The 27,884-nt window shown below is 51.6% G+C and overlaps 1 long non-coding RNA gene across 1 annotated transcript; it reads right to left on the bottom strand.

Moving 5' to 3' along the window:
* Positions 1–21,654: 21,654 nt before the first annotated feature.
* LOC137463932 (uncharacterized) lies at positions 21,655–22,720 on the bottom strand. Its single transcript, XR_010994021.1, has 3 exons — positions 22,595–22,720; positions 22,190–22,339; positions 21,655–21,957 (listed from the first exon to the last, which is right to left on the bottom strand). It is a non-coding gene; the product is annotated as an uncharacterized lncRNA (long non-coding RNA).
* Between the last annotated feature and the right edge of the window lie 5,164 nt (positions 22,721–27,884).

The following is a 27,884-nucleotide window of genomic DNA, read 5'->3' as shown; positions in this document are numbered from 1 at the left end:
CCTGTGAATTTTCCCTTGAACCCATGTAACTATTCCATACTCTACTTATTTGGTGCTCTTAAGAACTCTTAATTTTTTTTTTTTTTAGATTTTGTACCTTTATTTTACCCTTCCTGTGGTATTTCTTGATACATCCTATAACCAACCCTTTTTTCTTTTATTGTCTGGGTCCATCCCCTCTTTATTTCTTGAGAAGCAGAATGTCCTATCATATTGCAGACAGACCCCAGCGCTCTCCTGCCTGTGACACCCCAGTGGTGACAGCCCCAGCGTTCCCCTGTCTGTGACACCCCAACACTGACAGCCCCAGCGTTCCCCTGTCTGTGACACCCCAACACTGACAGCCCCAGCGTTCCCCTGTCTGTGACACCCCAGCCGTGACAGCCCCAGCGTTCCCTCCCTGAAGAGGCTCCAAGGGAAGTGTCCCGAGCCTACGTCCAGCCAATGGAACTGACCGGCCACTGACCAACCCAGCCTGTGCCGATGTGGATTCCTCTGCAGACAGCTCGGGGAAGGTGTAAGAGGCCGTCTGAAGCCCCCACATTTGCCTACCAATTGCCATGAGGAGAAACCCCTTCCCTCACTACAGTTCCGGCTTGGAGAGAGCGGCAGTGCAGGTGCAGCTGCTGCACCGTTACGTTAGCTGTTCCGAACAAGGCCTGGCAAGGACTCGGCAAGGAGTTGGCAAGGACCTGGCATGAACCCAGCAAGGAACGGCCTACTGCATATTTGCCCACTCTCCTCCTGAAGCCGAATGAACTTTTGGGGTGTCCCTAGTGGTCCCTCACTGAAGACCTCGCATCTGCCCCGTTACCACTGTGACAGACGGATGGAGATGGAAAACCCTCCTCCCAAGGACTGAGACTGAGACCCCTACCACAGGGAGTGGGGAAACCACTAATGACACGACCTGTTCTTCTTCAGTCATTCCAATGGACTTATTCTTCATTGTGTTCGTCCTGCCTTGGTGGTTTCAGTGGACTCACCTGTTCCCCCACAGCAATCACAATAGACTCTCATTGTCCTACATGTTCCCCCGTCTTTCCTCTGTGGACTATAACTGTGAGGATCTCGCCTGTGTTGGTAGCTATTCCCATCCCCCTCTTTTCTCTCCCTCTCTCTCTCTATCCTTTTATCTCCTTTCTGATCCCCACTATTGCATTTACTGTTTTGGCCCTTAATAAAGGTGCATTTGTTGTGATTAACTGATAGTCCCTTGTTGTTTGCCTTATTGCACTTTTGAGATTGGTGAAAAGAACCATCGCGACACCCCGCACAAGCGGATCGTGACAGATGGCCAGGGTGTCAGACCCAGCCAGCAGGGGTTTAGCAGGGGCAGGTCGTGTCTGACCAACCTGGTCTCCTTTTATGACCAGGTGACCTTCCTGGTGGATGCAGGAAAGGCTGTGGATGTGTCTGTTTGGACTCCAGCAAGGCCTTTGACACTGTCTCCCACAGCACACTCCTGGAAAAGCTGCAGCCCACAGCTGGGCCAGGAGCACTCTGTGCTGGGTTCAGAACTGGCTGGATGGCCGGCCCAGAGAGTGGTGGTGAGCGGTGCTGCATCCAGCTGGGGACAGTCACCAGTGCTGTCCCTCGGGGCTCTGTGCTGGGCCAGCTCTGTTCAATATTTTTATTGACAACATGGATGAGGGGATTGAGGCTTTCATTAGTAAATCTGCAGTTGACACTAAGCTGGGAGCATGTGTCCATCTGTTGGAAGGTAGGAGGGCTCTGCAGGGACACCTGGAACAGCTGGATAGATGGAAGAGTCCAATAAGTTTAAATTTAATAAATCCATGTGCCAAGTCCTGCATTTTGGCCACAATAACCCCCTGCAATGCTCTAGGCTGGGGACAGCGTGGCTGGACAGTGCCCAGGCAGAAAGGGACCTGGGGGCACTGGTCGACAGCAGGGTGGACATGAGCCAGCAGTGTGCCCAGGTGGCCAAGAAGGCCAATGGCTCCTGGACTGGATCAGGAATGGTGTGGCCAGCAGGAGCAGGGAGGTCATTCTTCCCCTGTACTTGGCACTCGTGTACTTGGCATTCTTCCCCTGTATTGGCAACGTACCTCGAGTGCTGTGTCCAGTTCTGGGCTCCCCAATTTAGGAGGGACATGGAGGGGCTGGAGTGTGTCCAGAGAAGGGCATCAAGGCTGGTGAGGGGCTTGGAACACAAGTCCTGTGAGGAACGACTGAGGGAGCTGGAGTTGTTTCGCTTGGAGAAGACTCAGAGGTGACCTTATCACTCGACAGCTTCCTGAAAGGTGGTTGCAGTCAGGTGGGGGTCGGTCTCTCTCTCCTCACAGCAACTGACAGAACCGGAGGACAGTGTCTTAAGCTGCACCAAGGGAAATTTAGGTTGGATATTAAGAATAAAGTTTTTAATGGAAAGGGTGATAAAGTACTGGAATTGTCTGTCCAGGGAGGTGGTGGAGTCGCCAGCATGGGATGTGTTTAAAAAAAGACTGGATGTGATACTCAGTGCCATGGTTTAGCTGAGGTGGTGTCAGGGCATGGGTTGGACTTATGATCTTGAAGGTCTCTTCCAACCCAGTAATTCTGTGATTCAGTGATTCTGTGACATCACAGAGCAGGCTGTGACATCAGAGCATGCCTGTATGACATCTCAGAGCAGAGCAAGCTGTGAGGTCAAAGAGTGTGCTGTGACATTATAGGGTGGCTGTGTTCCATCACTGAAGGTGTTGTGACATCACAGGGTGGGTCTGTGAGCCCACAGAGGTGCTGTGTGACATGCTAAGTGAGTTCTGCCATCACAGAGCAGGCTGTAACATCACAGAGGAGGTTGTGATGCCACAAAGACAGTTGTGACATTACAGGCTGGCAGTGTGACATCACAGAATGGGCTGTGAGGCCACAGAGAAGACTCTGTCATCATAGAAAAGGGCTCTGTGACATCACAGAGCAGCTGTGTGATGTCACAGAGAAGGCTGAGACAATACAGAGTGGGTTGTGACATCACAGAGCTGACTGAGAAATCACAGAGCAGGCTGTGACATCACAGCGAGGCTGCATAACATCACAAAGGTAGAGCTGTGACACCATAGAGCTGGCTGTGACATCACAGGCTGGGCTGTGACATCTCAGGGCAGATTTTGTGACATCACAGAGCATACTGGGACCTCAAAGAGCAGGCTGTGACATCGCAGGGCACCAGTATGAAATCAGAGGTGGCCTGCTACATCTCAGAGTGGGCTGTGTGCATTACAGGGGCTGTGTGACACCACAGGGGTTCTGTGACATCACAGGGGCTGTGTGAGGTCACTGAGGAGGTCACTCCACCCCAGCCCCCCCTCCCAGTTCCCCCAGAGAAGTCCAACGCTGCTCGTGCACAACGGGGTCCCCTGTCCCCCGGGTGCCCCCGCCCCTGGCGCCGCAGCCTCCCCCAGAGGATGTTTGTCATGGTTTGACACTGGCGCAATGCCAGCGCCTCCATGAAAATGTACCTTTTTAAATAATTGCTGTAAGATGTGATCAGGAACAGAGCAGAGCAGGCCCAAACATAGAAAGAACTTTCTTTCCCAAAGGAAAGAACTTTATTAAACTACTACTACTATAAAAACTACAAACACTAAATCCTGGATGAAGATTTTCCAAAACACCCCTCCTCCTCCCACCTAATTTCTAAACAAACTCAACAGTGAGACACCACCCAGGATCTTGATCAAGTTGTTACCCTTCAGATATCCAAATACTCAATCTTTCAATGGAGACGGGAGTCTCTCTTGTGCCACAGACTCCCCAGGAAACACAATTGCCACCCTTGTGTTTCCATGCCACACATGGCAACCGCCCGGAGAAAATCTGCCATGGTGACACTCTCCTTTCCATGTCACAGTGCTCTCACCACCGTGCATGGACAGACTGCTCACAGGGCTCCTTTAAGGATGCTTTGCCATGGACCAAAAGAGACAACAGTTCAGTTTCTCATTTTGGGACTACAGTCCCCCCCATTTTCCCCTGGGGCTGAGGGTCCAAGAACAGAGGTCTTCTTCTCCTCTTCTTCTTCCTTGAAGATAGAGGGCTTCTCCACACCTTCTCCAGCTCTCCTCTGTTCTCTCTACTCCTCTGCTGGTAATCACTGAAACAGGTCTCCTGGCACACCAACGCACCACCCTAAGTGCAGCTTCTGTTAGGAGAATTTGGTTCAGTCTATGGCTAACAAGAGAAGTCCAGCCACAAGCCACTCCATCATCTCCTTCCAACTCGAGAATTTCTTCTTCCATCATCTCGGATCCCAGACTGTCTCTCTTCTACTTCAAATCAAGGAGGAGTAATATTTTACAAAGCCTTCATTTCTCAGGAAAGGGTTAAAAGTTCAGACTCCCTGGACGGCCAAAATCTCTTCCCAGCAGCCAATTCCCAAGGCCAAGGCTGGGCACCTTCCCCCCCCCTCCTTCTCCTCCGTGCCGGCAAAGTTACAGGTGCCGTCCGGACTCTCTGTCTCTTCCCTCTAGGGGGGAATGACAAAGACATCTCCACTTCTCTCCACCCTTCCGTCCACAGGAGCTGGCTCAGTTCCAGTCCTTCTACCCCTCAGCTCACCTCGACCAGGCCTCATGGCTTCCCCTCCCCCACCCAGCCCCATGACTGGGCTGGGGAGATCTGCACAGCACCTTGACTGGAACCAAAGAGAGCGAGCTCTTGGGAGTTCCTCCTTTAACACCCTGTGTTCTCAGAGGCGTATCCCTATCTTCAGTGGTCACTTCAGGTGCCAATATCCAAACTTGACCACTGATTGGTTTGACTCAACTTCTTGAAAAAATCACTTCCATGTCAAACCACGACAATGTTCCACGAGATCGACCCCAGAGCCTGACACAGGGATGGGGGCCGGGGCCATGGAGGGTGGGACAGGGGGACAGGGTCCCCCTGGCAGCGTCACCGTGTCCCCCAGGGCCAGAGCCTGGGCCAGGGCTCCTTCACCCTGTTACCAACAAGGGCTTGAGAGCGCTGAAAAAATCCCCAGCGAGGGATCAGCAAAAACCAGATTTAATATTAAGCGACAGCACCACGAAGATCCTTGGCAAGAGTCACTCTGCTCCTGACTGGACACTGCAGGCACACCAAGGAAACAAAGCTACAAAAAAACCAAACAAAATCCAGGCAATCAAACCAGAAATGAGCCAAGACCTGGGGCTTTCATTGCTATGGAAAAGAACTGTCCTTATCGTCCAGGTGCTCATGGCCTGAACTGGGATTTCACCTCCAACCCTGCCTGTTGTGACAGACTGGAGGAGATTGTTGGCTGGAAACATTTCATGTGTGGGGAGGAAGAGGCAGGTCCAGCCTAGCCCTGCCCTGGAACCCCAGCCCTGCCCTGCCCTGGAACCCCAATCCCCCCAGAGCCTCTATCCCAGCCCAGCAGTGTCTGCCAGTCCCTGGCACAGCACAGGCAATGCTCCACAGCCACCTCTGGAGCCCCCAGCCCAGCTCCTGAGTGACCAAATGACCCCAAGTCCCACCTGGGGGAAGGGCCCAGGAACACCAAGGGGTGTATAAGGCTGAGCACAAGGCAAGCACACATCTTGACCCTATCTCCTCTTGGAATTTCTTTTTTTGAGAAGCACTGGAATCCAAGAGCTGGTAGCTTTGTGTGTGCTTCTCTAAATCTTATTTTTTTCTACTTCTGTGTCTTCTTGCAAATTTTGATTAACTTAAAATTGAACAGCATTAGAGCTTGTGAAGTTGAATGGGCTGAGTTAATGCTTTGAGAAGTGTTTTTTGTTGATTTAATGTCTTATTAAAACTTTTGCCAAAGGTTCCTCTGATTTCCTAAACTTCCCAGTAAAGGCTGTTTTGTTGTTTTGAGCTCCTGAGAATCTCTTGTTGGTATTTCTCCAGTGCATCCAACTCAGAGGACACAAACAATTTTAATTCCTCTTAAATGTCTCCTTGAGAGAGTTGTTAGGGGGATGGGAGTCAGGGCTTGTGTGTCCTGCTTGGCACAGCCCAGGCAGGGCTTTCACAGCCCCATTCCACACTCCATTTCCCAGCTGGAGCCGCTGGTGCCTCTGAGTTCTGCTGCCCCAGCCCCAGGGACGCTCTCCTTGTCTGCCCATTCCCCCACGGTCTCTGGGCAGGGATGGCCTCAGTGGGGGCTGCTGACATCCTCGGCAACTTGGAGCGCCCTGGAGCCACCTCCGGCCATGGACGGTGCCCAGCGGCGGGGAATGCGGGGAATGCCCGGGGTGAGGAGGGAGGACACCAGCAGAGCATCCCCCCGGGGCAACAACAAAGACAGTGCCGGGATCAGGCGGAAGGAGCACGGACCCCCACCGGAGCATCCTCCAAAGGTAAGGTGTTTTCCAAAGTAAAATTGGCAAAAAATCTTATTAAATTCTGTGGCTGATCTTTGCTGTCCCCACGAGTCGCTCGCCACCCACACAAATCACAAAGTTCCCACTCAAAAGTGGGACTGGGAGCACACAGACCCTTCCCCATAGTCTAGGGACCCCCAGAAGACCCCTCCCTATGGACTGGCCACCCCAGAAATGGGGCTAGGACCTCCAGAGAAACCTCCCCATTAACCTAAAACCCCCCAAAATGGTGCTGGTGCCCCCAGAGACCCATCCCCATGGGACTGGAACCACCACAGACCCATCTCCATGAACCTACAACCCCCAGAAATGGGACAGGGACCCCCAGAGACCCCTCCCTATGGGCCTGGGATCCCCAGAATGGGGCTGGGACTCCCCCCATGTGAGCCACGCCCACTCCCCGCCTTGCCCCGCCCCCCAGCGTCAATCCAACCAATCAGCGCCTGAAACAATCAGTGCAGGAACGCCTTCCGCATCGACCAATCAGATCGCACTCTCGTTCTGGCCCCACCCCTTCATTGTGACATCACAAGGGGCCTTGACATTCAGCCCCTCACCACTATGACATCACTGCACTCCCATTGGCTGTCGGCGGGAGGGCGGGGCTTGCCCGGACTATAAAAGGCGTGTGCTGGCACACAGGGCTCAGTGCGGGCCCGGCGATGGGAGAGGTGGCGTTGGTGGCGTCAGAGCCCCGGGAGCGCCCCGGAGCCACCTCTGGCCATGGACGGCGGCGAGGAATGCCCCGGGGGAGAGGGGGGAGGACCCCGCCAGAGCATCCCATGGGACAGTGAGCACCGAGAGCAGCGGGGCATCGCCCTGGAACGAGGACGATGGAACTGGGAGGACCAGGGCAACCAGTGGAGCATCCCCGGGGCTGAGGAAGGAGAATACCAACATAGCATCCCCCGGGGGCAACGGGCATTTAGGGATTTTAGGGATTGTAGAGAGTAGTTTAGTATGTCACATGGGTGAGAAGTTTAGGTTTTACAATTTTTAGCATATTGTAGATTGTTATAAACGCCAATCACCTGGTTTTTAAAATTTTAAAAGTTTAATAATAATAAAATGGTTATAAAAATAGTAATACAATTAGAGTAATGAACATTTAGAGTTAGGACAATTACAAGACAATAAAAAGCAAACAATTACGGACGTCCGGATGCTCTCGGGCACTTAAGCCCAATAAGCATGCCTTGTGAACAAAGGAATAATCTTTAAAAGCAGTAGCCTGTTGCATATTCATACATCTCATACAGGATGCATAAATTCCTTGCAAATTAAGAACTTTTCTGGTTTTTGTCAACTTCTTCCCCTTAATCCTGGTGGTTCCATAAAGACGGAGAGAAGGTGGAAGAATGTTTGTCTTTTCCGATAAGGAGGCAGTAATTCTTTATGGGCCCCCATCATTGTCATCTCTGTGTGAAGAGTTTCTTCATTATCTCATCTCTTGCTTGAGCTAGTAAAAAAAAAAACCCCACATACATAGGCTCTATTTTAACTACAAAACTACATTTACCATACTATTAAAATGTTAATACAGCACTTCTAATCAATATAACATAATACATATAGTATTCAATTTAATATTTGCGAAAAGCCAATCATAAAACATGCATTTTTCACAATCCCTCCTCTTATTCTTTATAAATCATTTGGCTTGAGCAATATTTCTTATCTAATTGCATTCTTTAGACTATGTTAGTAATCAAATAAAAGATGGGATTAAACAAGGAAGAAACATCAGAACAGTTGTAATCCTAATTTATTCCACTATCTATTCTTCAATACATTACCCCATCAGTTAGTTTTTAACATTTTTTTTTTCCACTTTTGGACCGGTATCTGGGTTATTTCTTTAATTCTAATGCCTGAGCGGCTTTGTTTGTTATCTTCTCTATGACTGCTTGGAGTCTTATAATACGATTCAGTATATAATTTGGGTTTAATACAGAGGTAGATTGCTGTGCTGGTTTCACTTTTTTTTTTTTTTTAACTAATGGCCTTTTTGCCTAATCTTGGACTGTATTCCTGAAATCAAATGTAAAACAAATCCATCTCTCTCATTTTGGACATTCAATGCCCCATCTATTACCACTTTTTCCTAAGTTCCTTGTAATTCAATATTTTTCCCCATTTTTTTTTTTTGCAGGTACTCAGTTTGGATGGGTTATGACAGTGGCTGTTGACATGGGGGTGTGTAACAAAAAAGGAACTTTGGTTTCTTTCCATGTAATATTTTTTGTAGCATTTGTGACACGATCTTGCCAGTATCTCAAAAGGTAAAAGACAACAAATGAGAGACAGAAACAGGAATAACAGAGGTCTGGTATGGCTTATACCCCCACCTCCCCTGCCTATGGAGTTGCTTCCCATAGCAGGTATGTGTGATCTTCTCGGTGGCGAGTACAGTGGTCAATCCAGGTTTGCCCTCTGTTTCCTTTGTTACTCTTTTTACTAAATATTTTTAGGCAAGTCCTTTTCCACACTCCTTAACTGAGGTTTCTTACCATTCTTCAGGTATCTCTCAGTCAACAGGCACTGATAATTCCCATCTACAAAACAAAGTTATTACCTCAGTTGCTTTGAGTTCTATCTCTATAGGGGATAGATTCAGTACTCAATACTTATTGCAATGAGAACATAGATTTTGTGAGCTCCAATACCAATCATTCTCATAATTTGAACATTTACTTATAACCCAGTTAGCGTGTCCAGCACTGGGATGAATCAAATAAAGTATACAGTATAATACTGATGGTAATTTCCCTTCTTCCTTGTACAAGTCACAGGCTAAGGCCAGAATGTGAGAACTCTGATTAAAATAATCTTGATCTTCCTGTTTGAAGTGGCAATGTTCCTCTCCTAAGGAGGTGTCAGAGGTGTCTGAGGACTTATTTAGGCAGTGCTTAAAACCAGTGATGTAAGCTTTGCCTTATTTCTTAGTTAGGTGTTATTTTTTGTACTTTCCTTGGTTCATTTGGGTTTTCCCAAACTATTACCACCCAGTCCCAGTTGAAAGTAAATTTGGTATCACCCTGTTTAGATGTGATAGTCCATTCTTCAAGGTTCTTCACAAGTTCTTTGATTTTGCTGTCGTGAATTCACCCTCTTTCCATGGTTCAGATTGCTGCTTTAGTGGTACCTGGAAAGGACTTCTTAATAACACAGTGTTAAAAGAAAGACAATACTGCATTAACTTTTACCATTAGTTTTCTTCAAAACTTTCTGGGTTTAACTAAAAGCTTTTTCTACAGCCGCTTCTTCTTCTTGTGTCCAGCTGTTTTAATAGCTGCAGAGGCCAATTCTTTTTGTGAGCTATAAGTAGTTAAATAGAAAGACCAGGCCAATTTTAACACGACATGTATCACATCTCTTGTTTTTTACTTTTTGGGCAACATTTAACTCATTCTTCAGAACAAAAAGCCTCCTCTTCTTAACAACAAAAACCAGAAAGAGAAAAGAGTTCTTGCTTAAACAAATAAATCACTTTGTGAAAGTCAGCTATCTCTGCCTTGATCTTATCTCTCTCTAGTGGTGGTCCCTTTCTTTTATTTTTTTTTTTTAACAGTCTTGCGTTTAACTCTGTCCTTCACCTCCCTCTCTCTTTTTCTCTCCCTCTCTTTCTCTCTCTTCACATTTTAACATCCACATTCCAGCATCAGTCCACCTTCTAAGATCAGTCCACATTCCAATGTCTCAGAGAGGTAAGTCTGCCAACCACCCCTCCCCCTTTTTCAACTTCTTTACAAATTAAATTACTTTTGTTATGTGCGTTTTGCAAGCATGCAATTCATGGCACTCTCCACCAAGGCTACTAGCCACTCACAGCTGACACAGTACTAAAACTAAAGACTTGTTTTTCTATCACAATTTTTTTTCCATTCACAAGCTCAAAAAGGTTGTAAGAACAAGGTAAACAACAACTTACTTCCAAAGTGACTCTACCTGCACCAAAAAATTTAAGACAATGTTAGTTAGTGCAATGCAATTTGCAACGAAGCCAAGGTTTGATTTGGGAAGGGCATCTGAGGACACAGAGCATGAGTTTTACAAATCCATATTTTGAAGAGAGAATGGCCAAAACATGAATACAGTGGGGGGAGACAGAAAGTAAGGAATTTGTCTCTGCAATACCTTCTCTTTGACTGCTAGGAAACGCTGTTCAAAGAGGCTCCTGTGGTACAAACAATAATTGGATGGAAAGAGGCACTCTTGAATTTAAGCTTTAATGTCACAATAGGAAACAGCACCTGAGCACTGCAGTGGTGAAGCACCCTGCCTGCAAACTCACTAGAGGCAAGCTACTGCTGCCACGCTGCAGGGCTTCCTGCAGCACAGAAGGAATCATGACCAAGCCCTCCCTGCAGGCTTGGGTAAACTACACAAGGAACCCACAACTTCTTCATAACTGTCTAACTCATTCCAGAAATAAAACTACAGCAAGCAGAGATTCCCCCCCACCATTTTTTTTTATGTGTGTGTGTGTCACACACCCACAGTGATGCTGAAAGTAACAAATTAACAGCTTACATTAGAAGATACTGAAACCTTTTCTTCATCCAGCTTTGTGTGTTCCCATTTATATATGTAGCCATCTCCAATTCGAGGTCAAAAAAATGAGCCTTATTTTTCAAAAGTGCTATGCATGCACAACTCTAGCTGCTGTTCTAGGTGCACTGCAAGTAGTCAGCATTTCCAGAAACACAAACAAAACAAAAAACTAAAAAAGCAAAACACATTTGGGTACATGTAAAAGGACTGGCTGGAAGAAAAAAATGTTTCTCATTGACCTGCCAAGTAGCTGGTGTTACCTTTAGTTTAACTTTACACACTGAGAACCATGTGATTGAACAGCTTCACATCGATTCAAAATAAAATAAAAGTAGGTCTGGCTATGTCACAACTGTAAACTAGTTTCTCAACTTTAGAGTATAGCAAGTTACAAATTTCAAGATGAAAAATCACAATGCAAATTGGAAGAAATAATTTAAACTACTTGTACACAGTAATGGGAAAAGAATTAGCTGAATTAACAGCTCAATGAAGATATTTGCTCAGTATGAAGCATCCTTCCCTATTTCCTTCTCCAGCCCAAACTTCCTTTTTATTTTTTTTTCTTGTTACTTTTACAGTATCTTTGCTCACACTATAATATTTTGGAATATTTAACAGACAGGTTCTTTTTGCCCCTGTGTCTACTACAAATTCTAATTCTTTTTTCTTGGGGACCCACTTTTAAAGTTATCACAGACTCTAGATGGTATTTTTCCCTTAAAAAATAGAGCCTCTAATATCCCTATTCTTCTTCTTTGCTCATCTCTCAGAAGATTTTCAGATCTGTTGCTCTCTTAGGACAATCTCTCTTATAATGTCCTTTGCTCTTACAGTAAAAGCAGACATTCCTGGAATGCTCCTGAGACTTGGTGTCATGGTTTGACACTGGCGCGATGCCAGCGCCCCCATGAAAATATACTTTTCTAAATAATTGCTGTGAGATGTGATCAGGAACAGAGCAGAGCAGGCCCATCTTAGTAACAAAGGAAAGAACTTTATTAAACTACTACTACTAGAAAAAACTACAAACACTAAATCCTCGATGAAGATTTTCTAAAACACCCCTCCTCCTCCCACCTAATTTCTAAACAAACTCAACAGTGAGACACTACCCAGGATCCTGATCAAGTTGCCACCCTTCAGATATCCAAATACTCAATCTTTCAAGGGAGACGGGAGTCTCTCTTGTGCCACAGACTCCCCAGGAAACACAATTGCCACCCTTGTGTTTCCATGTCACACATGGCAACCGCCCGGAGAAAATCTGCCATGGTGACACTCTCCTTTCCATGTCACAGTGCTCTCACCACCGTGCATGGACAGACTGCTCATAGGGCTCCTTTAAGGATGCTTTGCCGTGGACCAAAAGAGACAACAGTTCAGTTTCTCATTTTGGGACTACAGTCCCCCCCATTTTCCCCTGGGGCTGAGGGTCCAAGAACAGAGGTCTTCTTCTCCTCTTCTTCTTCCTTGAAGATAGAGGGCTTCTCCACACCTTCTCTCTACTCCTCTGCTGGTAATCACTGAAACAGGTCTCCTGGCACACCAACGCACCACCCTAAGTGCAGCTTCTGTTAGGAGAATTTGGTTCAGTCTATGGCTAACAAGAGAAGTCCAGCCACAAGCCACTCCATCATCTCCTTCCAACTCGAGAATTTCTTCTTCCATCATCTCGGATCCCAGACTGTCTCTCTTCTACTTCAAATCAAGGAGGAGCAATATTTTACAAAGCCTTCATTTCTCAGGAAAGGGTTAAAAGCTCAGACTCTCTGGACAGCTGATATCTCTGCCCAGCAGCCGTTTCCCAAGGCCAAGGCTGGGCGCCTTCCCCCCGCTCCTTCTCCTCCGCGCCGGCAAAGTTACAGGTGCCGTCCGGACTCTCTATCTCTTCCCTCTGGGGGGGGAATGACAAAGACATCTCCGCTTTTTTCCACCCTTCTGTCCAGAGGAGCTGGCTCAGTTCCAGTCCTTCTACCCCTCGGCTCACCTCGACCAGGCCTCATGGCTTCCCCTCCCCCACCCAGCCCCATGGCTGGGCAGGGGAGATCTGCACAGCACCCTGACCGGAACCAAAGAGAGCGAGCTCTTGAGAGTTCCTCCTTTAACACCCTGTGTTCTCAGAGGCGTATCCCTATCTTCAGTGGTCACTTCAGGTGCCAATATCCAAACTCGACCACTGATTGGTCCTGAAAAAAAAAAAAATCACTTCCATGTCAAACCACGACACCAGTCCTGCATTTTGGCCACAATAACCCCCTGCAATGCTCTAGGCTGGGGACGGCGTGGCTGGACAGTGCCCAGGCAGAAAGGGACCTGGGGGCACTGGTGAACAGCAGGCTGGACATGAGCCAGCAGTGTGCCCAGGTGGCCAAGAAGGCCAATAGCTTCTGGGCTGGACCAGTTATGGTGTGGCCAGCAGGAGCAGGGAGGTCATTCTTCCCCTGTACTTGGCACTCGTGTACTTGGCATTCTTCCCCTGTACTGGCACCTTTCCTTGAGTGCTGTGTCCAGTTCTGGGCTCCCCAATTTGGGAAGGACATGGGCAGGCTGGAGCGTGTCCAGAGAAGGACAACAAGGCTGGTGAGGGGCCTGGAACACAAGTCCTGTGAGAACTGACTGAGGGAGCTGGGGTTGTTTATCCTGGAGAAGACTCAGAGGTGACCTTATCACTCTCTGCACTCCCTGAAAGGTGGTTGCAGTCAGGTGGGGGTCGGTCTCTCTCCTAACAACAACTGACAGGACCAGAGGACAGTGTCTTAAGCTGCACCAAGGGAAAATTAGGTTGGATATTAGGACAAAAGATTTTTTATGGAAAGGGTGATAAAGTACTGGAATTGTCTGTCCAGGGATGTGGTGGAGTCACCACCATGGGATGTGTTTAAAAAAAGACTGGATGTGGCACTCAGTGCCATGGTTTAGCTGAGGTGGTGTTAGGGCATGGGTTGGATTTGATGACCTTAAAGGTCTCTTCCAACCCAGCAATTCTGTGATTGTGTGACATCACAGACCAGGTTGTGACATCATATAGTTGGCTGTGACATCACTGGTTTATTATGTGACATCACAGAGCAGGCTGTGACATCAGAGCATGCCTGTATGACATCTCAGAGCAGAGCAAGCTGTGAGGTCAAAGAGTGTGCTGTGACGTTATAGGGTGGCTGTGTTCCATCACTGAAGGTGTTGTGACATCACAGGGTGGGTCTGTGAGCCCACAGAGGTGCTGTGTGACATGTTCAGTGAGTTCTGCCATCACAGAGCAGGCTGTGACATCACAGAGGAGGCTGTGACATCATCAAGGAGGTTGTGACATCACAAAGTCAGCTGTGACATTACAGGTTGGCTGTGTGACATCACAGAACGGGCTGTGAGGCCACAGAGAAGATGCTGCCATCATAGAAAAGGGCTCTGTGACATCACAGAGCAGCTGTGTGATGTCACAGAGCACACTGCAACATCACAGGGCAGATTTTGTGACATCGCCGAGCACACTGGGACCTCAAAGAGCAGGCTGTGACATCACAGGGCACCTGTATGAAATCACAGGCAGCCTGTTACATCTCAGAGTTGGCTGTGTGAAACTACAGGGCAGCTGTGTGACATCACAGGGGCTGTGTGACATCACCGGGGCTGTGTGAGGTCACTGGGGTGGTCGCTCCACCCCAGCCGCCCCTCACAGTTCCCCCAGAGAAGTCCAACTCTGCTCGTGCACAGCGGGGTCCCCTGTCCCCCCGGGTCTCCCCGCCCCCGGCGCCACAGCCTCCCCCAGAGGATGTTCCACGAGATCGACCCCAGAGCCTGACACGGGGACGGGGGCTGGGGCTGTGGGGGGTGGGACAGGGAGACAGGGACCCCCCGGCAGCGTCCCTCTGTCCCCCAGGGCCAGAGCCTGGGCCAGGGCTCCTTCACCCTGTTACCAACGAGGGCTTGAGAGCGCTGAAAAAATCCCCAGCAAGGGATCAGCAAAAACCAGATTTAATATTAAGTGACAGCACCACAAAGTTCCTTGGCAAGAGTCACTCTGCTTCTGACTGGACACTTCAGGCACACCAAGGAGACATAGCAACAACAAAACCAATCTAAATCCAGGCAATCAAACCAGAAATGAGCCAAGACCTTGGGCTTTCATTGCTATAGAAAAGAACTGTCCTTCTTGTCCAGGTGCCAATGGCCAGAATTGGGATTTCACCTCCAACACTGCCTGTTGTGACAGACTGGAGGAGATTGTTGGCTGGAAACATTTCATGTGTGGGGAGGAAGGGGCAGGTCCAGCCTTGCCCTGCCCTGGAACCCCAGCCCAGCCCTGCCCTGGAACCCCAATCCCCCCAGAGCCTCTATCCCAGCCCAGCAGTGTCTGCCAGTCCCTGGCACAGCACAGGCAATGCTCCACAGCCACCTCTGGAGCCCCCAGCCCAGCTCCTGAGTGACCAAATGACCCCAAGTCCCACCTGGGGGAGGGGCCCAGGAACACCAAGGGGTATTTATGGCTGACCACAAGGCAAGCACACATCTTGACCCTACCTCCCCTTGGAATTTCTATCTGAACACTGCTGGAATCCAGGAGTTGGTAGCTGAGTTTGTGCTTCTCTGCATCTTATTTGTCTTTCTCTTTCTGTGTCTAATTCTTCTATTTTTGTCCCCTTGCAAATTTTGATTAACTTAGAATTGAACAGGATTGGAGCTTGTGAAGTTGAATGGGCCAAGTGAATGCATATAAAAGTGTATTTTGTTCATTGAATGTCATATTAAACCTTTTGCCAAAGTTTCTCTGATTTTCTTAAGTTCCCATTAAAGGCTGCTTTATTGTTTGGATCTCCTGATAATCTCTTATTGGTATTTCTCCAGTGCATCCTACTCAGAGGACACAAACAATTGTAATTCCTCTTAAATGTCTCCTTGAGAGAGTTGTTTGGGGGATGGGAGTCAGGGCTTGTGTGTCCTGCTTGGCACAGCCCAGGCAGGGCTTTCACAGCCACATTCCACACTCCATTTCCCAGCTGGAGCCGCTGGTGCCTCTGAGTTCTGCTGCCCCAGCCCCAGGGACGCTCTCCTTGTCTGCCCATTCCCCCACGGTCTCTGGGCAGGGATGGCCTCAGTGGGGGCTGCTGACATCCTCAGCACCTTGGAGCACCCTGGAGCCACCTCCGGCCATGGACGGCGCCCAGCGGCGGGGAATGCCCTGGGGTGAGGAGGGAGGACACCAGCAGAGCATCCCCCCGGGGCAACGACGAAGACAGTGCCGGGATCAGGCGGAAGGAGCACGGACCCCCACCGGAGCATCCTCCAAAGGTAAGGTGTTTTCCAAAGTAAAATTGGCAAAAAATCTTATTAAATTCTGTGGCTGATCTTTGCTGTCTCCACGAGTCGCTCGCCACCCACACAAATCACAAAGTTCCCACTCAAAAGTGGGACTGGGAGCACACAGACCCTTCCCCATAGTCTAGGGACCCCCAGAAGACCCCTCCCTATGGACTGGCCACCCCAGAAATGGGGCTAGGACCTCCAGAGAAACCTCCCCATTAACCTAAAACCCCCCAAAATGGTGCTGGTACCCCCAGAGACCCATCCCCATGGGACTGGAACCACCACAGACCCATCTCCATGAACCTACAACCCCCAGAAATGGGACAGGGACCCCCAGAGACCCCTCCCTATGGGCCTGGGATCCCCAGAATGGGGCTGGGACTCCCCCCATGTGAGCCACGCCCACTCCCCGCCTTGCCCCGCCCCCCAGCGTCAATCCAACCAATCAGCGCCTGAAACAATCAGTGCAGGAACGCCTTCTGCATCATCCAATCAGATCGCACTCTCATTCTGGCCCCACCCCTTCATTGTGACATCACAAGCGGCCATGACACTCAGCCCCTCACCACTATGACATCACTGCACTCCCATTGGCTGTCGGTGGGAGGGCGGGGCTTGCCTGGACTATAAAAGGCGTGTGCTGGCACACAGGGCTCAGTGCGGGCCCGGCGATGGGGCGGCAGCGGCCCTGGAGCCACCTCTGGCTGCGGAGCATCGTCCTGGTGCGAGGACGATGGAACCGGGAGGACCAGGGGAACCAGTGGAGCATCCCTGGGGCTGAGGAAGGAGAATACCAACATAGCATCCCCCCGGGGGCAACGGGCATTTAGGGATTTTAGGGATTGTAGAGAGTAGTTTAGTATGTCACATGGGTGAGAAGTTTAGGTTTTACAATTTTTAGCATATTGTAGATTGTTATAAACGCCAATCATTTGGTTTTTTAAAATTTTAAAAATTTAATAATAATAAAATGGTTATAAAAATAGTAATACAATTAGAGTAATGAACATTTAGAGTTAGGACAATTACAAGACAATAAAAAGCAAACAATTACGGACGTCCGGATGCTCTCGGGCACTTAAGCCCAATAAGCATGCCTTGTGAACAAAGGAATAATCTTTAAAAGCAGTAGCCTGTTGCATATTCATACATCTCATACATGATGCATAAATTCCTTGCAAATTAAGAACTTTTCTGGTTTTTGTCAACTTCTTCCCCTTAATCCTGGTGGTTCCATAAAGACGGAGAGAAGGTGGAAGAATGTTTGTCTTTTCCGATAAGGAGGCAGTAATTCTTTATGGGCCCCCATCATTGTCATCTCTGTGTGAAGAGTTTCTTCATTATCTCATCTCTTGCTTGAGCTAGTAAAAAAACCCCCCACATATATAGGCTCTATTTTAACTACAAAACTACATTTACCATACTATTAAAATGTTAATACAGCATTTCTAATGAATATAACATAATACATATAGTATTCAATTTAATATTTGCGAAAAGCCAATCATAAAATATGCATTTTTCACAGATGGGTACAGGAGCTGTCACATCTTCAGCAGAGGAGGACACACCTTCAGCTGGAGCTGTCACAGCTTCACCAGGTGTTGGGGAATGGCTGCAGGAACAGGGTCATGGATCGATGGAACAATTGTTCCAGCAATCCTCTGTTTGAGACCCCAGACCTGAGCTCTGTGCCCGGGAGGAGCTCTGGCCTGGGAAACTGGCCTGGGAACAGCATTGTGTCTGGGTCTGGGAAACAGCACTGTGCCTAGCCTAGGAACAGTACACTGTGCATGTACAGATAGCAAAAAAGCAGCATATCCTTGAGATATGAGTTGTACAAGAACAGGATGTAAAACAAGATGTACCTAGCAAAGTAAAATATATCAAGCTAGCAGATGAAACACTTAGCTGCAGCTGAAACCGCACGTAGGAGAGCATGTAACCATGAACCTTTATGAATTAACCAATGAGAGCTTGTTGCTAACATTGCTTGTGAAAGACTGTATAAACTGACAGGATCTTTGAATAAATCAGAGCTTGCTTATCAATCATATTGATTGTGTGCTTGTCTTCCCTCACTGCCCACGGCAAATCTTGGCACCCAGAACAGGGACCCTTGCAACCCTCAGGGGTCCCGGTGCCTCTCTGACTAAGGTGGTGAGCCCGGAGCAGCGCCGAATATGCAGTGTTCAGAGGGCTGAAAGTCTACTCGATGCTGGCATAAGGAGTCCTCTCGAGCCTGGGTCAGAGCAAGACTTGCCATCTGGGGAGTCAGGACAAGACTCGCCATCCGGGGAAGAGCTGCCGGCTTGCAAGGTACAAAGGCTGCACTTAAGGGTCAGATTATGGAAAGCGAAGTAGCTCTTCAATTACTTACAGAAACGTGATTTAGCTGACATAGATTTAGATAAAGATCTGCCAGCTTTGTACACCTATGGTCGGGCTCAAGGCTTATTTAAAGCCTCGGGGGATCTCTTTGATGAGAAAGAGTGGCATGGATTAGAGAACATTCTTTAGTTTAAGGTGATTGATGATGATAAGGCTGCCCGAAAGCGAATGAGGTTGTGGCGCTCAGTCATAAATTGTTTGCAGAAGTATCAAGCAGAAAAGAAAGTTGCTGTTGTTGCTACTGCCACTTTAGAAGGGGATAAACCAGGAATGCATTCTTTAGAGGTTGATTACAATCCTATTCCTCCAGTAAGAAATATTATTGAAATTAAGAGCAGATTGAGTGATAAGCAACCTACTGCTCCCCCTGCTTTTAATCCTGCCTTTAATGCTGCTCAGTCAGACACAGATCCCCTCCCCGGGAATGAACAATCAGTAATAAATGGTGAAAGACTTCCACAGGCTAAAAGAAAGCAGCTGCAGGATGAAACTGTTCAGAACAGCCACAAAAGAGTTTTAGTGACATCTGCTAGTAATCCTTTTAAGCAAGAACATCCTAAAAATTTACCAGGAATACACAGAATGAATTGGTTGAGTATCCAAAAAGAAGCAATAAGTAATAAAGATTATGACGTGTTCTACTATTACTGACATAGATTGCCAAGCTTTTCCTGTTGCTTATACACCGAATGCAGGAGGGGGAGAAACAACCAATTATCATCTTGTGGATTGGAAATTGCTTTCACAATTGAGAGCCGCAGTTAATGACTGTGGGCTAAAAGGGGAACCTGCAAAGCAAATGCTTAATTACATATGGGGCTCAGGTTTACTTCTTCCAAAAGATATTAAAAGTATCATAAGAATAATTATGACACAGTCTCAGTTAAGGCTGTGGCAAGCCCACTAGCATAAATTATGTAATCATTTTGCAAAGACTCCACGACAGCAGAATGAGCCCTTATTTGGGATAACTGTTGCACAATTAATAAGTGTTGGGCAATACACTACAATTGAAATGCAGGCACAAGTAGGGGCTAAAGTATGAAAAGCTACCATACCATTAACTAGAGAAGCAATCTCCAAGGTTAGGACAAAACCAGTATCTCCTTCTTCTATGTCTATTAAGCAAGGCAGAAATGAGCTTTTTACTTCCTTTGTGGATTGGGTGACCGAAGCTATCAATTTAGCTGATGTACAGGACTTCATGAAGAGAACCCTATTACGACAGTGTGTTTTAGAAAATTGTAATACCTCTACTAGAAGTATTCTTAACACAATGAGCATTGATGCAACAGTGGAGGAAATGCTCTGTGTGCTCCCCGTGAACCTCAGCTCTGGGACCACTGTCTGCCCCAGGCTTCAGGGGCTGCAGTGGGAGCCCGGCTGGGCTCTGCCCTGGGGCCATCCTGCAGGGACAGCTGCAAACAGGGAGCATTCCCTTGCCACAAAGAGCCAAGCCAGGGCTGCAGGGCAGCTGCTCCAGCCCGGACTGCACTGCTGAGTGCTGTGCTCTGGGGCTCGGGCTCCCCGCACAGGGGACTGGACTGGTGTGCCACAGAAGACTGGGAAGCTGCAGCTTCAGCCTAACTGAGGTGGGTGCGTGGGCTGGGAAGAGTGGGGAGGCTCAAGGGGATTCACAGAGCTCATCCTGCTGCAAGGACAAGAAAAATGGGAGTGGGAACTCAGCAGTGAGGAGAGCTGAGGGCTGGAGAGCAGCTCTGAATGACACTAAAATCCCACTGCACCTCTGAGACATTGCTGCTCCTCAGCCAGTGACAGGATGAGTCCCTAAGCCTGGGGCTCAGCCTTCCTTGTGGTGAGGGGCACCAAGGAAGGCAACAGTGTGATGGAGACTGCCATGGGCTGGGAACTCACTGGGGGAAAAGAGGGAGCAGTTGGGAAGTAAAAGGCAGGTGGAGGAGAGAACTGTTCAGAGAAAGACTGAGCTACAGCTTGAGCAGGCTGCAAAATGTCATCTGGGGTCATCCCAGATTGATTTCATTTCAGAAGTTAAGGAACAAGTTTATTTTGGGGTGGTGTCATGTTTTCCCTGGGAGGTGTACACTCTGCACACTTGAGCTGTGTTGCTGAAATGCTCAAGCAGGTCTGTGCTGCAGGTCACCCCATTTCTTCTTTGGCTGATTGTGGCCCAGTGCTGAGCTCCAGCAGAGCCCTGGCAGAGCCCAGAGCAGCCTCAGCACCCGCAGAGCCCGGCTGCAAGGAGAGAAACCAGAAAGCGCCCGTCAGCTGAAGGCTCCTGTCCCCTTGTCCCAGCCGCCCGCGGTGCCCAGGCCATGCTGGCCGTGCCCAGAGCTGTGCCCAGAGCTGCCCATCCCTGCTGCCTTTGGGAGCAGAGCAGGAGGGCAGGACATGTGCCCAGCCTGCAGCCGGCCACGGCACATCCAGCCCTCAGCAGCTGCCCAGAGCAGGATGCTCCTGTGCTCGCTGCCATCTCCCCAAAGCTCTGATCCCACCATGCCAAGCAGACGGGACCCACCTGATGCCATCCCCCGCTGGAAGAAAAGCTGGTCCCAAACGATGTCCTCAGCCTTCTCCAAGGGCACGGCCCATCCATGCCACAGCTGCTCCCAAGCACTTCCCCATCCAGACTGGACCCCACCTGGAACGCTTCCTCTAGAAAAACACACAACAACTTATTGAAAATAGATTACAGACAAAAAGGGGAATAAGAAAAAAGGTCAAAAATCATATTACTGTCAGGGACTTGAGGAAGGCCCAACCCCTGCATGCCAGGGAAAAACCCACCCACAGGTAAGGGAAGCCCAGGCTTTCTCCCTTCCCCCCTGCACTGCCCCCCAAAATAATGGTGATCCCAAAGGAAACAGGGGCAGTGGAGCAGCCCAAGCCCTTCCTTGCCTGCAAAGCAAAGCAGCCCCTGCACAGGTTCTGGAGTCCCACCTCTGCTCCCACCATGGGGGTTTGTTTGTGTCGGGCTGGCTGCCCCAGCTCCAGCCCCAGCCCGGGGCACGGTGGGTGCTGGGGCTGTTGGCAGGGCCAGGAGCCCACTCCCATTTCATCACCACCCCAGCCCATCCCCCAGCCCTGCCAAAAGCAGCCTGGCAGCCGACTGAAGGATCAGCTGCATCTGCCCCAGCAAAGGGGGAACCTTTGGTTCCTGGCCAGGCTGTGCAATGCCCAAATCTGGGAGCATCCCCCTGCGCGTGGACTCACCTGCAAATTCCCTGTGGAGCCTGGCTTTGGAGAAGGTGCCAGAATCGAAGTCCATCATCCTCAGCTGCCGGTGGCCAGGTGGAGGAAGAGGTTGTCATCCTTGATGTCATCCTCGCTGTCCCCAGCAGCAGCAGCCCCACACGGTACAGCTCCTCCAGGGGCTCCTTCTCCTTCCCTGGGGGTGAGCCCAGGTTGTCAGGGTTCTGCCCAGGGCCCAGAGCTGTCAGGGAACCAGGACAAGCAAAACCAGCTCAGATGGCGGCCACCAGTGCTGGGCAGAGCAGCTCAGCTCCAGCACAAGGGCTGCGTGTCCCCATCTGATGACCCCTGGGCAGTGACAGAGCAGGACAAAATGTCTGGGTTCCTTTGCTTCTGATTGCCAAGGCATGTGTGGAGCTGTAACTTACCAGGGCCTTGCATCAAAGTGTGCCTGTGGCTCTCTCCCTTCTTCTAGGGCCGATCAATATCCTGCAGCCAGGGATCACAGAACAGCTCTTCTAACGAGGGCCTGTCCGAGTCCAGCATGGATAAACACCGCCTGATCACATCTTGGCACTCTGGGCAGAGAAACCAGAACCCGCCGGTCAGCTGGAGAAGGCTCCTGTTGGCTTTGCCCCACTATTCCCGTACCCAGGCCATGCTGGATGTGCTCAGAGCTGGGCCTAAACTTCCCCATCAATTCCCTGTTTTGGAGGAGAGCAGGAGAGCAGGACATGTGCCACCTCCTCAGCAGTTGCCAGAGCGGGATGCTCACGAGCTGCTGCTGTCTCCCAGCACTGGCATTGCCCCTGTGGCCAGAGATGAGGATCCACCTTGAGAGAGCCGTTGTGGCAGCGAGAGCTGATGGTCCCAGCTGATGTTCTGGCTCCTCCTGAAAGGGTGCTCCCCGCAGACCATCTGGTGCAGCAGGATGCCCAGGGACCAGATGGTAGCTGGCTTGCCGTAGTAAAATCCAAAGAGGATCCATTCCGGGGGGCTGTATGACGGTGTTCCTATGGAAGACAGATGGGGTTCATCAGGGGGATGCTGCTGCTCCCAGAGCCTGGCCCCAGCATCCCTGGGCGTGTGGGGGCTGCCCCAGTGGCACACGGGGTGACCGCTGCCCTCTCGCCAGCATCTGGGACTTGTGTACAGACTCGGGGTTGGAAAAGAAGCCACTGGGGTTGGAAGAGGGCAGCAGAAGTCCTGGCAAGGCCCAACCATGAGGAGGAAAAACCCACCCAGTGCTTGGGAAAACCATGCCTTCATCCTCCCTGCCTGCACAGACCAAAAAACATCATGAATCCAAAACAAACCAGGTGAGTGGAGCAGTCCAAGCCCTTTGTCACCTGCACACCAAACCGGCTGGGACACAGGTTCCGGCCCCCCTCTCTGCTACCCCCACCCACCCGTGTTTTTGTTGGGCTGGCTGCCCCAGCCCCAGCCTCAGTCCTGCCCAGAGTGGTGGGCAAAGGCTGCCAGCAGGGCTGGAAGCTGGCTCCCCACCCAGCCCTGCTCAAATGCAACTCAGCTGAAATCTCAGTGCCATGAAGGGCAGCAAAAGGGAGAATCCCCGCTGCCACAGCCAGCTTGGGCTGTGAGATGTTGGGCCATGAGATGCCAGGACCGAGAGCACACCCCTGCATGGGCTCACCTGCAAAGCGAGTGTAGGCTGTGTCTTGCAGGTAGGTGCCACAGCCAAAGTCAATCAATTTGGCCTGCCCGGTGGCCAGGTCAACCAGGATGTTCTGTGGTTTGATGTCCCTGTGCAGGACCCCACAGCTGGTGCAGTGCTGCACGGCCTCCAGCACCTGGCGGAACAGATCCCGCGCCACCTCCTCGGACAGGAACCCCCGTGCCCGAATGAAATGATGCAGGTCCTGAGACCGCTTCGGGCGTTCCAGCACCATCAAGATGTATTTGGGGAGCTCAAGCCACTCCAGCAGCTGGACGACACCGGGGAATCCAGTGGACACCTTGTCCAGCAGCACGATCTCCAGGGGTGCGCTGGTGCCGTCGGGCTGCAGGAGGAGCACGATGCTGTCAGTGGGGCTGATGCCATGCCGGGGGTCAGGAACTCCTCACCCAGCCCGGGGTGCTCTGCGCCCTGCGCTGGCCCCACGCCCGCTCTCCCTCGAGGTGTTCTGGTGGCTCCCACCCTGCCGGGCCTCGGCTCATCCCCGCCCGGCACGGCCCGGCTTCTGCCGCTGGCCCCGCTCACTCACCAGCTCGCCCCAGTGCCGGACGCTGTTCCTTGGCACCCTTTTGATGGCCACCTGCAAGCCAAGAGCAGCAGCGGGCTGAGCTCGCCGCCCGCCATGCCCAGCCTCAGCCCCAGCGCAAGCTCCAGCCCCATCCTCCTCCTCCTCCTCCTCCTCCCCCTTCTCCTTTTCCTTCTATCCCTCCTCCTCCTCCACCCCCTCCTTCCCCTCCTCCTCCTCCCCCTCCTCCTCCTCCTCCTCCTCCTCCTCCGCCCGCCGCCGGCCCCGCCGCTCACCGGGGCGCCGTCCGAGAGCCGCGTGGCCGCGAAGACGCTGCCGAAGCCGCCGCTGCCCAGCAGCGAACCCAGCCGGTACCGCTCCTTCAGGCCCTGCTGCGCCTTCCCTGCGGGCGGGACGCGGCTGTCAGCGCTCGGCCCGGGGCCAGGAGCGGCCCCCGAGCGCCCCCCGACCGCCCCGGGCCGGCCCTCCCCAGGCGTTCGCTCCTGGTAACGGGACAGCGGCGGCTCGGGGGCGGCGGCCGCGCTGCCGAGCGGCGGAGCTCGGGCCGGGGAAGCCGCAGCGGAGGCGGCGGCAGCGGCCGCGCCGCGTGTGTCCTCCGCGGGGCCCGGGAGGAGCCGGGGCCGGGGCCAGGCTCGGGCCAGGCGGAGCCAGAGCGAGGCGATGCTGCCCCAGGCGCAGGCACCGATGCCCGCCCAGAAGCGCCACCGCCAGCACGGCCAGAGCCGGGCGGAGGCGAGACCCCGGCGGGACGGCCGGGGACGGGGACGGGGACGGGGACGGGGGCTGGGACGGGGGCGGGGCAGCCCCGCCCGGGGCCGGGGGCATGCCGGGGGCATGGCCCAGCCCGGCAGGGGAGAGGGAGACTGGAAGAGGAGGGGGCACAGGGAAAGAGAGGGCGGGAGAGGGTGTGGGACAGCGGGAGAGGGAGAGGAGAAGCAATAGAAAGTAAATAAAGTCGCTTCTTTCACTGCTGCTGCTGCCGCCGCTGCTGCCGCCGCTGCAACTGAAGCTCCGGGGCCGTTTGTCCCCGTGTCCGTTTGTCCGTTGCCCGCTCACCCCCACGCCCAGCCCCCCGCTCCCCGGGGGCAGCCCCTGAGCCTGTCCAAACACGGGAACTTTGCCGCGTTCAGCCCAGATCCAGAGTCTGGACTCCTGCACGAGGTCAGAAGTATCTCAGAGGTCCCCGCTGAGTATCAAACCCTATCGGGGCACATTCCCTGGCTGGAGGATTCCCTGGTCCTGGTCCTGCACTTATGGCTCCAGCGTTGCTTTCCAGCAAAAATTGGAAGGCAAACTGCGTGGCTCATGGTACTTTAGAGTGTCTAGAACTCGCTAAGTCACTGATCTTAGAGGTGAGACGCATTTGGAATTAATGGGATGGAGAAGTAGTGCAAGATGGAGAAAGGGAGCAGAGAAATAAATAGAGGAAAACATCTTGGACTGTTTCTTTCAATTTTCATTTCATTTCTGGAAAGCTGTTTCAGTTTTCCAGGAATCTTCTCCACAGTCCTGTTTGCTCTTCTCAAGAACCTTTCCTGGAGAACCAGGTTGAGCTCCTGTCACAAGATGTGCCACCACCTGCAGCTTCTCTTGGCTTTCCACAGTGGGTGTGCAGCAGGAGTCTTGCAGCAGAGCAGGACCAAGGTTTGGAGAGCTTGACAGCTTGTCCTTTCTCTTCCTGGTGAGCTGGGGAGCTGTGCCATTGGTGAGGTTTTCATTGTGACTGTTCCAGCCTTGGGAAACAGGAGGTGGAACCAGGACTTGTTAGGGAATACAAGCCTGACTGAATGCAGAGAAGGAATCTCCAGAGCCTGCAGCCAGAAATGGAGAGTTGTGTGATAATCATTCCCACATCTCCATGGACACCTGGAAAGTGATCTAGAACATGAAAATGGGACAGAGGGAGTTTGTTTCTGTGTTCAGTTTGGGTGATTCTACATCTCCAGTGCTGGTATAAATCAAGAGCACAGTCAGTTCATGATAAGCACCAGAACAGGCTGGACCTCTGAGAGTAGGTGACGGAAGGAATTTGAAAAGGAGAAATGCAGGGAATGACTTGGTGGACTGTGCCAGGAGCAGGGCAGGTCCCGCTGCAGGAAAAGCCCCAGGCCAGCCCCAGCACAGGGAAGGCCTCGGGCGCAAGGGCAGAGTGCCGTGCTGTGAGCTGTGCCAGGGAGAGCCTGAGGCACCAAAGGTGCCTTGGCAGCAGCAGCTGCTTGCAGGGCATGGCCAGAAGCCTCCCTTGGCAAGCCGGCCTGGTGGCCAGCACTGCAGAGCTGCTGCCTCAGGGCTCATTTCTGGCTGGGCTCTGCCCCAGCCCACAGAGTGTGACCTCAGCCCTGACTCTGCCACGGCCCTTGTGCCTGAGCCCTGCAAAGCCCAAAGGTCACCTGTGCCCCCCTGGCTGTGCCAGCCCCTGGGGCAGGGGGAGGAAAGGCAGAGAAGGGGCTGGGTTTGGCTGTGGGATGTGGGGTCCAGCAGAGACCATGAGGAGTCAAGGCAGTGGATGGAGTGCACTGAGCAGCCCCTTCTGCCCATGCAGTCCTGGAATGGTTTGGATGGGAAGAGCTCTGCAGTGCTCATCTCATCCAAACCCCGCCATGAGCAGGGACATCTTTCACCAGATCAGGTTGTTCAGAGCCCTGTCCCAGCTGGACTTGAATGTTTCCAGGGATGGGGCACTGACCACCTCCCTGGGAACCTGTCCTGGTGTATCACCACCCTCATCATCAAACATTTCCTCCTTATCTGTTCTTATCTGAACCTCCCTTCCTTTAGTTTAAAACCACCCCCCTTTGTCCCGTTGTGCCAGGCCCTACTAAAACCTCTGTCCACCCTTGTATTCCCAATGAGCCGGGTTTCCATGGCAACTGCCAGGACAGGTGACCCAGGTGTCACCCCCAGTGAGGGCTGCCATGGAAACAGTGCCCAGCACTGCCCCTTTCTGTCTGGCTGACCTGGCCTTTGGCCCTGGCCCTGGCGTTTGCTGCTGGTTCCGCGGCGCCTGACCGGCCAGCGCGGCACAGGGCAGGTGGCCATGGCACAAGCCCCCAGCAAGGGATCCCCTCTGGCTCTGGGCAGTGACAGCAGCCCTGAGCAAGGGGCCAGGGCAGGTTTCCATGGCACCAACCATCACAACGGCTCCAGGAGCAGAGTGACTCTTGCCAAGGAACTTTGTGGTGCTGTCACTTAATATTAAATCTGGTTTTTGCTGATCCCTTGCTGGGGATTTTTTCAGCGCTCTCAAGCCCTCGTTGGTAACAGGGTGAAGGAGCCCTGGGCCAGGCTCTGGCCCTGGGGGACATGGGGACGCTGCCGGAGGGTCCCTGTCCCCCTGTCCCACCCCCCACAGCCACAGCCCCCGTCCCCGTGTCAGGCTCTGGGGTCGATCTCGTGGAACATCCTCTGGGGGAGGCTGCGGTGCCGGGGGCGGGTGGACCCGGGGGGACAGGGGACCCCTCTGTGCACGAGCAGCGTTGGACTTCTCTGGGGGAATTGGGAGGGGGGGCTGGGGTGGAATGACCTCCCCAGTGACCTCACACAGCCCCTGTGATGTCACACAGCCCCTGTGATGTCACACAGCCCAGTCTGAGATGTAACAGGCCACCTGTGATTTCATACAGGTGTCCTGTGATGTCACAGCCTGCTCTTTGAGGTCCCAGTCTGCTCTGTGATATCAGAAAATCTGCCCTGTGAGGTCACAGCCCAGCCTGTGATGTCACAGACACCCTGTGATGTCATAGCCAGCACTATGAGGTCACAGCCACCTTTGTGATGTTATGCAGTCTCGTTGTCATGTCACAGCCTGCTCTGTGATTTCACAGTCAGCTCTGTAATGTCACAACCCACTCTGTATTTTCTCAGCCTTCTCTGTGCCATCACACAGCTGCTCTGTGATGTC

This window comes from Anomalospiza imberbis, chromosome 32 (genome assembly GCF_031753505.1).
Source record: "Anomalospiza imberbis isolate Cuckoo-Finch-1a 21T00152 chromosome 32, ASM3175350v1, whole genome shotgun sequence".
Classification (NCBI taxonomy): Eukaryota; Metazoa; Chordata; class Aves; order Passeriformes; family Viduidae; genus Anomalospiza; species Anomalospiza imberbis.
The sequence above is the reverse complement of the archived record's forward strand: the minus strand, read 5'-3'. Positions and strand labels throughout refer to the sequence as shown.